We start from the raw sequence: 13760 nt of genomic DNA on the forward strand, positions 1-13760 counted from the left end.
CAAGTTTCCAATTTATAAGTTACAACGGCATTCTCATATTTGAGACAAAAACAGAGCAACCATTACAGAGCTTTAACCATATCCATTTCTATGGAAGATTTGAAGCCAACACCTGCTAATTCCTCCCCCCTCACTCCCATCGGCTTGCTTGAGAGAGCCGCCACCATCTACCGCGACTCTCCGTCCATCATCTACGCCCACACCACCTACACCTGGTCGGAGACTCACCATCGATGCCTTCAACTCGCCTCTTCCCTCTCATCCATCGGCATCCAGAGAGGCCACGTCGTCTCCGTCATCTCTCCCAACACTCCCCCCATGTACGAACTCCATTTTGCTGTTCCCATGGCCGGCGCCATTCTCAACACTATCAATACCCGCCTCGACGCTCGAACCATCTCCGTCCTGCTCTGCCATAGCGAATCAAAACTCATATTTGTCGATCAGTCATATTATGCCTTAATCCAAGATGCCTTGGCCTTGTTCCCGCCGGAGACAAACCGTCCAATGCTCGTCCTCATTGCCGACGACGCTGCAGCAGAGGAATCATCGTCCTCTGTTTTGATTGAAGGAGATTTTGTGGATTCGTATGAGGGAATGATTCGGAAAGGGGATTCAGAGTTCCAGTGGATTCGGCCGGCGAGCGAATGGGATCCAATCGTTCTTAATTACACCTCTGGAACCACTTCCTCGCCGAAGGGAGTGGTTCACTGTCACAGAGGAAGTTTTATAATAACAATGGATATACTTCTGGAATGGGGAGTTCCAAAGCAATCGGTTTATTTATGGACATTACCCATGTTTCATGCCAATGGGTGGAGTTTCAGTTGGGGAATGGCCGCCGTCGGCGGCACAAATATATGCATTAGAAAATTCGATGCGGCATTGGTTTATTCCCTAATTCGCCGCCATCACGTGACACACTTATGTGGAGCTCCGGTGGTGTTGAATATGTTAACGAATTCTCCAAACATCCGACCACTTGATTGGCCGGTCAAAATTCTCACTGCCGGAGCGCCGGTGCCTGCCACAATTCTCTTCCGTATTGAATCATTGGGGTTCGATGTTACTCATGGATATGGCCTGACAGAAACAGGGGGGACCGTTGTTTGTTGCTCGTGGAAGGCAGAGTGGAACCAACTACCGGCGGTGGAGAGGGCGCGGCTTAAGTCGCGGCAGGGGGTGAGGACGGTGGCGACTCCGGCAGTGAATGTGGTGGATTTAGAGACTGGGAAGAGTGTGGCAAGAGATGGAGTATCGATCGGAGAGATTGTTCTGAGAGTTGGGTCGCTGATGCTTGGGTATTTTAAAGATTTAGAAGCGACGGGGAAGTCGATGACCGAGGAGGGGTGGTTCTTTACCGGAGATGTCGGAGTGATGCATCCTGATGGGTATTTGGAGATTAAGGACCGGTCAAAGGATGTGATTATAAGCGGCGGAGAGAATTTGAGCAGCGTTGAGGTGGAGTCGATTTTATATATGAATCCATTCGTGAATGAGGCGGCGGTGGTAGCGCGACCGGATGAGTTTTGGGGGGAGACGCCGTGCGCGTTTGTGAGCTTGAGAGAAGGGTTGACTCGAAAGCCGACGGAGGAGGAGATTATTGAGTATTGTAGAGGGAAGCTACCGCGATTTATGGCGCCGAAGACGGTGGTGTTCATGACGGAGCTGTCGAAAACGTCGACCGGAAAGATCCAAAAGTATTTACTTAGGGAAATGGCTATGTCAATGGGCCCTACTAAAAAGAATTAATTAAATATCCTCACATTAATAATAAATGTTATTAATAAGTGGAGACATGATCTCCTCTTCATGTTGTAATAAGACAAAGACGACAAAATAATAATAATAATAAATAAATAAATAAATAAATAAATAAAGTTAACAAATAAACTTCCAAACGTGTGGGAGATTCAAATTTTTAAATTTTTATTGAGAATATATTAATTAGTTTAGTTCTAGACGGTTAAATTAGCGATTTTGGCTTAAGTCACGAAGTAAGTGACTTTATTATTGGTTTGATTGGACAAATTATATGATGTATGATGACACGTTTCTTGTGGCCCCCTGCACATGTCATAATAATGATTGTTATGTTATGCTGTGCAAAGTTTATAAGCTATGCTAAACGTGATTGTGGTATGTTGTGGAGCCATTTTATGATAATGATAACCTAACCTCTATACACCATGTCATACCATGTAAGCTACGTTAAGTATGGAAGATTTGTTAGAAATTATGGATGCATGATTCACAAGCCGTTATGTTATTAATTAATGGAGGTTTGACTTGTATCATAAACTTACGCCATGATGTTAAGTTTGGAGGACCTCATGCATTTTTGTATGTCATGTGCATCGGGATAATTTCTCGTTATAATGAGCACGGACGCGTACATTACAATATCTATGTGTGTCATGATATCATTCGGACTTTTTTTCCTCCATGGCTCTGGCAGCATGAGTGTGCTGCTAGTTGAAGGACAGACCCAAGGGACACATATACACTGGTCTGGTAGCGAAGACACATCTAGTTTTAGCCCAAACTTGAAAGCAGAGTTCAAAGCCATGAAAATATTTTTTATGAAATGATAAGCCCCAAACATGATTGCATTTTTCAAGTAAAGGTAAGACACATATGCATGGATGACGATGCCACGGTGACGACAATGGGACTTGGTAGATACATTTATCTTATATATAGCTCTTAGGTTAGATTAGGACATTATTTTATTTAAAATTCACATTATTGATTCTCTGCTGTGTTGTTTTTAAAGATTTTACTATGAACGTTCAAGCCCATGACATTGTTTATGAAATATTTAAAGGAATGTTACTGCTCTAATTCCATTTACAATGACTCTATGTTCTTATTAAAAACAAGGTCCTTAATGCATTTATTTATACATGTATCTACTAGTGTCTGTTCAACATAAAAAATATGGACCGAAAAGATCAAGAAGTATGTGTCGAAAGAAATGGCCATGTCAATAGGGCCTAAACCGAGACGTTTGTGAAGAAATCACTAAAAATCGAGTTGTTCATACATTATTAAACAATGTTATTACTAGTTATTTTATTTGATTTCTTATTTTAAAATGTTTAATTTAAACAAACATAGCTAATTGTCATTAACCTATCTAATTATCTTAGTAGATGTTTATCTTGTACTGTGCAGTGCTATCAGATTATTATGGGAGAGTATTTAGAAATCTCCCATGGAGTCTAATATTTACTTAGCTATTCAATAGTATATATGGTAAATGACTATATAGTAAATCTCCATCCGGTATGAATGTCACCTGCACGTGGAACCGTCCAACTCGATCGTGAAGTCATGTCGGAGCACATGCAAGGTGTTTTTCAATTCGTTCGGTCGATGTTGGCTTATTTTTCGTCCTGGTTTTGATATTGACTCTAATTGATCTTGAATCAAAGTCTACCGACGAGTTTTTAGGAAATTTGGAGCTTAACAAGCAGAGAAACAGAAGCTAAGGAGGACACATTTTATCTAGATAAGTAGTTACACAAACTTTAGGCAAAGGTAGGTTGGTTATTGAGTATTTTTTATCCTCGTCCCCGTTCTCTTTTCATTTTTAGGTATTGGTCGAAGTGGGTAGGTATTCAAAACTGAATCACCACATACGAGTGTTGACCCAGGGTACCAGTGTTAATTTGTATTCTTTTGTTTTGGTTTTCGCACCCGTTTCATGCTTGTAAATAACTAAAACAATACCTATTTTGTATTTATATTCTAATTTTGGTTTTGTCTATGATATTGTATGATTTTAAATCCCACAAAATTTTAAGGTATTTTCTGCATTTTTAATTGTTTGTTTTATTTTACTTTTTTTTCTTCTTCTTTTCTTTGTCTTTCTCGAAGTCTCGAAAATTGTGAGTTTATCTTTGGGTGAAACTAATCAAACATGCTAATAAATAAATCCACATTCAATGATCTTCCATTAGCAGTTCTTTTAACTTTGAATCTTATTCATATAATCTTAATCATGGGAAAGCAACCCTCGTCATTTGAAATTCTTATCGCATTGGGTATGATCCTAGTAGACCATCTCATATACATGTAAGGAGCAACCTTATCATGTAGGGTACAATCCTAGAGGATCATCTTATATACAGGTAAGAAATGACCTCGCACAGGTGTTCATATTGTTAAGGCACGATCCTAGTAGAAACTTGTACATAAAGAGAGTGACCCCATATGTATTCTCGTCTCACGTAGCGCATGAACCGAGCACAAGCATAGTAGAATCACAACATATATTATCATGTAGAGCGTGACCATAATAGAATCATATCATATACATGTAAAGAATAACTTCACATGTGAATTCATATTACTCAGGGCATGACATTAACAATCTAGATAGTTCAATTCTAGAGTTAGTTTGTAGGAAAATAATAATAATCAAGAGGGGAAAGACCCTATGCCTACCAACTATTAATACTCATGCGGACCATTGCTCTTATCTAGACAAGTTCACTGCTATGGAGTAGTTGGTGACCTCATATTAGTCCCCGCACATATCCTGACCTACCGAAACAAAAAGACTACAAGTGTCTCTCTCTTAAGCCTTATTTTGTAATCTTACATAACCTATCATAACGACTTGTCTCTCAATTACCTATACACGTTAGACTTAAATAATAGTACAATTATCTTAAATAATATCATAACGACTTGTATTTCAATTACCCATACTTTACCAATTTCGTTCATAATTCAACTCAGATCGTTGTTACATTATTTGGTTCATTCCAATTCACCATAATGTATAGGCTTTATTAAGAAATTAAGCCAAACATACCAATTCCTAGTCTAAGCTATAAACATATTAATTTAGGTAGAAAAAATTGCCCACCTAAATTAATAAAAGAATATTCCCAATACACTTAAATTTAAAAAAATATTCTTAAATTTTGCGGGTCTAAAAATAATTAAAGTTTTAATAATATTTTTAAATTAAAAAAAATATAAAAAATATCTAAAAATACCTTTAAATTAAAAAAAATTAAAAATATAATTTTGAATGAACAGACTTAATATTTTATTTCAAAAAAATGTTAAATTTTCAAAAAAAAAAAAAATTAAAAATTAAAAATACTATTTAAATTTTAAGAATCTCCGTATTTATCAATAGTTACAGTTCTCATGCTCGTCAATATCAGACACCAGGCGGTATGTTAGGGAGGACGTTGTGCATAAAGGGCGGTAGACACTAGGTGGTATGCCAGCGAGAATGCTGTGACTCAAGGGGGTAGAGATTGGGCGGTATGATAGTGAGAATGTTGTGCCCTCAAGGGTATGTCAGCAAAGACGTTAGAGAGGGGAACTGTGAAGTCGACGACAATGCGTAACAAGCCAAAACGGACAATACTACTTTACCTTAATTCATTAAAATTTATATTGTGAACTCGTTACACTAATTTAATAACTTATTTGATTATTTTAGTAAATTGCGAATAATGTATAATATTAATTTAACTTATATCAACTTGCAATTAATCAAGAAGTTGGATCATATCAATCAATAATGGGAAGTAGTGAGATCATATGATTGAAATTATTCTATACTGAGGTCTACATTTGAGTTAGGTTTTCAAAAAAAAAAAAAAAAAAAAAAAAAAAAAAGAACTCATACATTTTCAACTACCGTTCAAAGTGATTAAAGACCAAATAGGTTTATAAAGAAATAAAAACAAATCAAATTGGTGTATTTTGTTTGGTAAAATGTAAATAACAAAGCTAAAAAAAAAATCTACCAGTATATTATTATTTTAATTGATAACTTTTCAATTTATAAGTTACAAAAACAGAGCATCCATGGAAGAGTTGAAGCCAAGACCTGCCAATTCCTCCCCCCCTCACTCCCCTCGGCTTCCTCGAAAGAGCCGCCACCATCTACGGCGACTCTCCGTCCATCATCTACGCCCACACCACCTACACCTGGTCGGAGACTCACCATCGATGCCTTCAACTCGCCTCTTCCCTTTCCTCCGCCGGCATCCAGAGAGGCCACGTCGTCTCCGTCATCTCTCCCAACACTCCCCCCATGTACGAACTCCACTTCGCTGTTCCCATGGCCGGCGCCATTCTCAACACTATCAGTACCCGCCTCGACGCTCGAACCATCTCCGTCCTGCTCTGCCATAGCGAATCAAAACTCATATTTGTCGATCAGGCATATTATGCACTAATCCAAGATGCCTTGGCCTTGTTCCCGCCGGAGATAAACCGGCCAATGCTCGTGCTCATTGCCGACGACGCTGTAGCAGAGGAATCATCGTCCTCTGTTTTGATTGAAGGAAATTTTGTGGGTTCGTATGAGGAAATGATTCGGAAAGGGGATTCAGATTTCCGGTGGATTCGGCCGGCGAGCGAATGGGATCCAATCGTTCTTAATTACACCTCTGGAACCACTTCCTCGCCGAAGGGAGTGGTTCACTGTCACAGAGGAAGTTTTATAGTAACTCTGGATATACTTCTGGAATGGGGAGTTCCAAAGCAATCGGTTTATTTATGGACATTGCCCATGTTTCACTGCAATGGATGGAGTTTCACTTGGGGAATGGCCGCCGTCGGTGGCACAAATATATGCATTAGAAAATTCGATGCCGGATTGATTTATTCCCTAATTCGCCGCCATCACGTGACGCACTTATGTGGAGCTCCAGTGGTGTTGAACATGCTAGCCAACTCTCCAAGCAACCCAACTCTTGATTGGCCTGTCAAGATTCTCACTGCTGGAGCACCATTGCCTGCAACAGTTGTGTTCCACACTGAATCGTTGGGGGTTCGATGTTACTCACGGATATGGACTAACAGAGACAGGGGGGCCAGTTGTTTTCTGCTCATGGAAGGCGCAGTGGAACCTGCTACCAGGCATGGAGAGGGCACGAATGAAGTCGCGGCAGGGGGTGAGGGCAGTGGCAATGACGGCTGTAGACGTGGTGGACTCGAATACTGGGAGGAGTGTGAAACAAGATGGAGTTTCGACCGGAGAGATCGTTCTAAGAGGTGGGTCGATCATGGTTGGGTATTTTAAAGATTTAGAAGCGACGGCGAAGTCGATGACCGAGGATGGGTGGTTCTTTACCGGAGATGTTGGAGTGATGCATCCTGATGGGTATTTGGAGATTAAGGACCGGTGGAAGGATGTGATTATAAGCGGCGGAGAGAATTTGAGCAGCGTTGAGGTGGAGTCGATTTTGTATGCGAATCCATCCGTGAATGAGGCGGCAGTGGTGGCGCGACCAGATGAGTTTTGGGGGGAGACGCGGTGTGCGTTTATTAGCTTAAGAGAGGAATTGGCTCAAAAACCGATCGAAGAGGAAATTATTGAGTATTGCGGAGGGAATCTGCCGCGATTTATGGTGCCGAAGACGGTGGTGTTCATGACAGATCTGCCCAAAACGTCCACCGGAAAGATCCAAAAGCATTTACTTAGGGAAATGGCTATGTCAATCGGTCCTACAAAGAGGATCTCTAAAAACAATCGTTGAAATATCCTCCCAATAATAATAAATGTTATTCACAACAATAAATAAATAAATAAATAAAAGTTAACCAAGATCTTTATTATGCCATGTCATGTCATACTATGTTATGCTACGCTAAGTTTATAAGTTGTGCTATAATATTATTGTGCTATGTTCTTGAGCCATTTTATGATAATGATAACCTACGGAGTATAAACCTCTATACATCATGTCATACCATGTAAGATAGGTTAAGTATGGAAGATTTGTTAGAAATTATCTATGCATGATTCAATAGTCATATGTTATTAATGAACGGAGGTTTGACTTACATCATAAACTTACGCCATGATTTTAAGCTAGGGGGACTTCATGCATTTTTGTATGTCTTGAGATAATTTTCCGTTATGATGAGAACGTACGCGTATATTACGGTATCTATGTGTGTCATGACATTATATAGTCTCCTTTCCTTCTGTGGCTCTGGCAGCATGAGTGTGCTAGTTGAAGGACAAACCCAAGGGGTACATATATACATGTTTGATGGGTCCATGTGCACGTACGTGGACCATGTGTAGAGAAGTATTACGCATCTCATTTTAGCCTAGACTTGAAAGTAGAGTTCAAAGCCATGGAAATGTTTTTTATGAAATGATAAGCCCCAAGCATGATTGCATGTTCTGACCCAGTAGTAGAGTTACTTACGGAGTATTTCTTATTTTTCAAGTGAAGGTAAGGCACATCTGCAAGGATGACGATGCCAGGGTGATGACAATGTGACTTAAGTTAGGGTAGGACATTATTTTATTTAAACTTCACGTTATTGATTTTCTACTATTTTTTTTATAAAACTTTTACCATGAACGTTTAAATCCATGACATTGTTTATGAAATATTTTAAAGGAATGTTTCTGCACGTAACTGTCATGTTATGCATGCATTAGAGACCATGTTTTTAATAAGAAAATAGGGTCATTGCAAATGGAATCAGAGTAGTACCTCTCCTAGTAAGATGTGATTCGGGGACGATCCAATGCGGAAGCCTATAGGTATGTGATACCCAAGTAAAAGATGCATACATAAATTAACCGAGACCACATTATTTCTATTTTATAATTTTATAACAATATTCACACTATAGCTATTCTTATATGAAAATTATTATTAATTATAATCAATTTCTTAAAAATATTAACATCAAAATTAATAATATTCACATTATGAACATAATCCATTCATTATTCAAAAGTCATGCATAACACCCTCCCTTAAACTGAATTATGCAGAAATTAATTTAGGACTTCACTTCATCTTCTTGAACTATATCTTGGATTATGCACATCCCATCTTTCTTCTAAGCTTCTCGAACAATGATTGTTTCAAAGGCTTTGTGAATAGGTCTGTGATTTGTTCATCACTTCGGCAAAAATTGAGTTCAATAGTGCCTTCTTTACAGAAATCACGTAGGAAATGAAATCGAACATCGATGTGCTTACTCCTTCCATGCAACACAGGATTTTTAGACAACTTAATAGTTGACATATTATCACAATATATAACCGTCGTACCTGGTTGCTTCTGATTAAGAATTTCAAGAATTTTTCTTAACCAAATTGCTTGGCACGAGCATGCTGCTACTGCTGCCACAAACTCTGCTTTTGTAGTTGAGAGTGTTACAATAAGTTGCTTCTTTAAAGACCAGCAAATAGCTTCAGAACTCATCATGAAAATACTTCCTGAAGTACTTTTACGATCATCTATATCACCTGCATAGTTGCTGTCTGTATAGCCAACCATCTTCGAATCATCTTCTTTCTTGTAGAATACTCCCAAATCAAAAGTTCCTCTCACATAACGAAGTATCTTCTTGCTGCATTGAGATGTTTTTCCGTTGGATGCTCCATGTAGCGACTTATCATACTAACCGCATACATGATGTCTGGTCTTGTTGAAGTTAAGTACATCAAACTTTCCACAATTTGTTTGAAGTACCTATTATCAACCTCTCGCCCTTCAATGTCCTTGTGCAACTCCATACTCAATTCTGATGAAGTTCCAAATGCGCACTCATCCAGTTTAAATCTTTCAAGTAATTCTAGAGCATATTTCTTTTGACAGATAAAGTTACCAGCGGCAAGTAACTTCTACTTCAAGAAAATATCTCATCAAACCAAGATCTGTCATTTCAAATTCCTTTATCATGCTTTTCTTAAAAAGTTCAAACATTTCTTTATTATTGCCAGTAAATATTAAATCATCAACATATAAGCTAATAATGAGAATGTTACCTCCCTTTTCAGTTTTCACATACAATGTATGTTCATATGGGCATTTAGTGAATCTCATTTTTTCAAAATGAGAATCAATGCAACTGTACCATTCTCTCGGAGCTTGCTTCAAACCTACAAAGCTTTCTTCAACCTGTACACTTTTTCCTCTTTACCTTTTTTAACAAAACCTTCTGGTTGCTCCACATATACCTCTTTTTGAAGCTCTCCATGTAGGAAGGCCTATTTCATATCAAGTTGATAAATAGGCCATGATTTCTGTGCTGCAATAGAACTTATAAGCCTTATAGTATCTTGACGTGCTACTGGTGCAAATACCTCTTTATAATCAACTCTATACTTCTGCTTGTATCCTTTTGCAACTAGTCGTGCCTTGTACTTATCCAAACTTGGTTTTGAAAACCCATTTTACTCTAATTGTTTTCTGCCCTTTACGAAGATCAGTGAGCTCCCAAATCTTATTCTTCTCTATGGATTTGATTTCTTCTCCTTTACAGCTTCTTCATAGACAATTAGATCACTATCCATAAAGAATGCAAAATAAGTACTATCACTTGAATCATAGTCCATCTCATAATCAATCATCCAATTTGGCCTCTTTCTTGTTCTTGGATTTCTTTGATTGTGATCATGATCTTCTTCTACTGGTTCTTCTTGTTGAGCTTGTGATGAGCTCTCTCCATGCTCATAGTGAGGCTGAATAGGGGCTTCAGCTGGTTCTTCTTCAAGATCTACAGGAATCTGCTGATTCATAGTGATCTTTTCTTCCGATGTCCAAGTCTTCTTTTCGTCAAAGATTACATCACGACTTACCACCACCTTCTTTGTCAAAGGATCATAGAGCTTATACGCCTTAGAAGTCTCACTTACTCCAAAGAACACACACTTCAAACTCTTGTCCTCAAGTTTCTTCCTTGTCTCATCAGGAACGTGTTCATATCGTATGGACCCAAAAATTCTAAAGTGGTCAACCGCAGGCTTCCTTCCGCTCCCTGCTTCTTGTGGAGTCATATCTCTAACAGAGAAAGTAGGGCTTCGGTTGAGAATGTGAACAGACCACACAACAGCTTCTGGCCAAAATTCCTTTGGAACTTCTCATTTATTTAGCAAACTTCAAACCATGTTGAGAATGATCTTATTCTTCCTTTCGGCCACACTATTTTGTTGTGGTGTATATGTTGCTGTCAACTACCTTCTTATGCCCTTCTCTTCACAAAATTTTGTAAACTCGTTAGAGCAAAACTCTCCATCTCTGTCAGTTCTTAAAGCCTCCACTCTTCCTCCAGTTTCAGTCTTCATACAGCATAAAATTTCTTGAAGCAATCTTCTGATTTGGCATGCAAGGAGTAAATTCATGTTTTTCTACTAAAATCATTGATGAGGGTCATGAAACATTTTTGTTACCATTTGATGTTGGAGAGATTGGACCACATATGTCTGAATGAATCAACTCCAAAATTGGTTGAGCTTTTCTTGATTTTTCGGATGGAAAAGAATTTCTTTCATGCTTTGCTACTACACAGCTCTCGCAAATTTCTATTGGAGGAGTGATGTCTGGCAACTCAGTCACCATCTTCTTTGAAGACAACGTCTTTAATCCTTTAAAGTGTAGATGACTATACCTAAAGTGCTAAAGCAAGTTGGTATCTTCTTTCTAAATTATCAAACTTCTGTCAACGATATTGAACGTCAACGGATATAGATAGTTGGTGATCATCTTCATCTTAGAATCGATTCTCTTTTGAAGTCATAAATCTCACATTCATTATTTTGGAATGTGATCACATACCCCTTTTCTTGTAACGGACCGATACTAAGTAAGTTGACCTTCAAATCAGGAATGTAGAATACATTCGAAATTGACTCTACAAAGCCATTTCTAGTCTTGATATCTACGGTTCCTTACCCCATCACTTCGATAGTTGAATTGTTGCCAAGACAAACTATATATGAAAATTTTCATCCAGAGTTGAGAAGAATTCCTTACAACCTGTAATATAGTTGGTGCATCCAGAGTCTACGACCCATACACCTTGATCTACAACCTTCATAGCATGGAATGACATTAACAATGTTTCTTCTTCTCTTTTCTCCACAAAGTTGGATTGATCTCTTTTCTCCTTTTGGAGCTTGGTATAACATTCATTCTCGTAATGTCCAAGGCGTTCACATCTGTAGCATTCCACCTTAGACTTGTCAAAATGTCTCTTGCCTTTGTTGTCATAATAGTCTCTGACTAGATCTGCTAACCTGCCAACATCTCCACTTCTTTCTCAACCGCCTCTCCACGACATCTGCCTATTCTTTGCCCTCTACCTCTGGAGCTTGAAGTTTCACCTTCTGCTCATGTACTAGCAGGGAGCTTTGGAGTTCATCTATTTGCATCTCTTCGACATTGTTTGCTTCTTCAATAGAACATACAATGTAATCGAACTTTGGAGTTAGAGATCGCAAAATCTTTTCTACAGCCGCAACATCCGTGATTGAATCACCATGCATCTGCATTTTACTTGCAAGACTCATAACCTTGCCAATATAATCATTCATCATTTCTCCCTTTTACATTTGGAGAATTTCAAAGTCTCTTCTAACCGCTTGAAGTTGAGCACGCTTTATTCTCGTTGAGCCTTGATACTTCCTCCTCATAGAATCTCAAATTTACTTGGATGTCTTCTTCTGAAGCATTGTTTCCAAGATAGTCCGATCAATGGACTGGAATAAATAGTTCTTGACCTTCAGGTCCTTCAACTTCGATGCTGCCAACCGTTGCTATTGAGTAGCTGAGAGTACCTCGCCTTTATTTGGCTCTACATAACTCGTCTCCACCATATCAAAGAACTCCTTTGATCTGAGGAAATTTTTCATGAACATCGCCTAATGATCATAGTGACCATCGAATCTTGGGATAGCGGGCTGAACGTAGTTATCAACTTGTCTTTCTACTGTCGTTCTTGTTGCTGCAAGATCGCTCTGATACTAGTTGTTGGTGACAATAGAGAAATTTGGTAGAATTCTTTGAGAGAAGAGAAATTTGTAAAACTACGAAGGAATGCTTGATTGATTTTTTCTACCTCTTCCACCAAAACATACATATACATATATATATATATATATATATAGATAGAGGTGAATTGGGACATTCCCCATTACCATTCATTATCCAAAAGTCATGCATCTATTTAATTAGGAAACAATGAACCTACATGTATCTATTCATACATGTCCTTATACATGTATCTATACATGTACAAGTGACCCTTCAACACATGTATCTTTTCAAACATGTATCTACTAGTGTCTCTTCAACACAAAAAAACATGGACCCGAAAGATCAAGAAGTATGTGTCGAAGGAAATAGCCATGTCAATAGGGCCTAAACCGAGTCGTTTGTGAAGAAATCACTGAAAATCGAGTTGTTCATACATTATTAAACAATGTTATTAGTGGTTATTTTATTTGATTTATTGTTTTAAAATTTTTAATTTAAACAACATAGCTAATTGTAATTAACCTATCTAATAGTAGATCTTATCTCTTTATCTTTGTTGTACTGTGAATAGTGCTATCAGATTATTATGTGGGGAGTATTTAGAAATCTTCAACTTATTAGGTTACGGAGTCTAATGTTTACTTAGCTCTTCAATAGTATACATTGTAAATGACTATATATTGTAAATGACTATATAGTAAATCTCCATCCTGTATGCATGTCACCTGCACGTGGAATCGTCCAACTCGATCGTGAAGGCGTGTTGGAGCACATGCAAGGTGCTTTTCAATTCGTTCGGTCTCTGTTGGCTTGTTTTTTGTCCTAGTTTTGGTATTGACTCTAATTTATCTTGAATCAAAATCTACCAGTGAGTTTTTAGGAAATTTGGAGCTTAACAAGCGGAAACAGAAGCTAAGGAGGACACACTTTATCTAGATAAGTAGTTACACAAACTTTAGGCAAAGGTAGGCGGGTTATTGAGTATTT

The 13760-nt window shown here is 38.2% G+C and overlaps 2 pseudogenes; both read left to right on the top strand.

Moving 5' to 3' along the window:
• The first annotated feature begins 33 nt into the window (after positions 1–33).
• On the top strand, positions 34–1901 carry LOC111809693 (2-methylpropanoate--CoA ligase CCL4 pseudogene; annotated as a pseudogene).
• Positions 1902–5841: 3940 nt separating this feature from the next.
• LOC111809683 (2-methylpropanoate--CoA ligase CCL4 pseudogene) lies at positions 5842–7627 on the top strand (annotated as a pseudogene).
• Positions 7628–13760: the final 6133 nt, after the last annotated feature.

The sequence above is a fragment of the Cucurbita pepo genome, chromosome 1 (genome assembly GCF_057944985.1).
Source record: "Cucurbita pepo subsp. pepo isolate OVF chromosome 1, ASM5794498v1, whole genome shotgun sequence".
Classification (NCBI taxonomy): domain Eukaryota; kingdom Viridiplantae; phylum Streptophyta; class Magnoliopsida; order Cucurbitales; family Cucurbitaceae; genus Cucurbita; species Cucurbita pepo.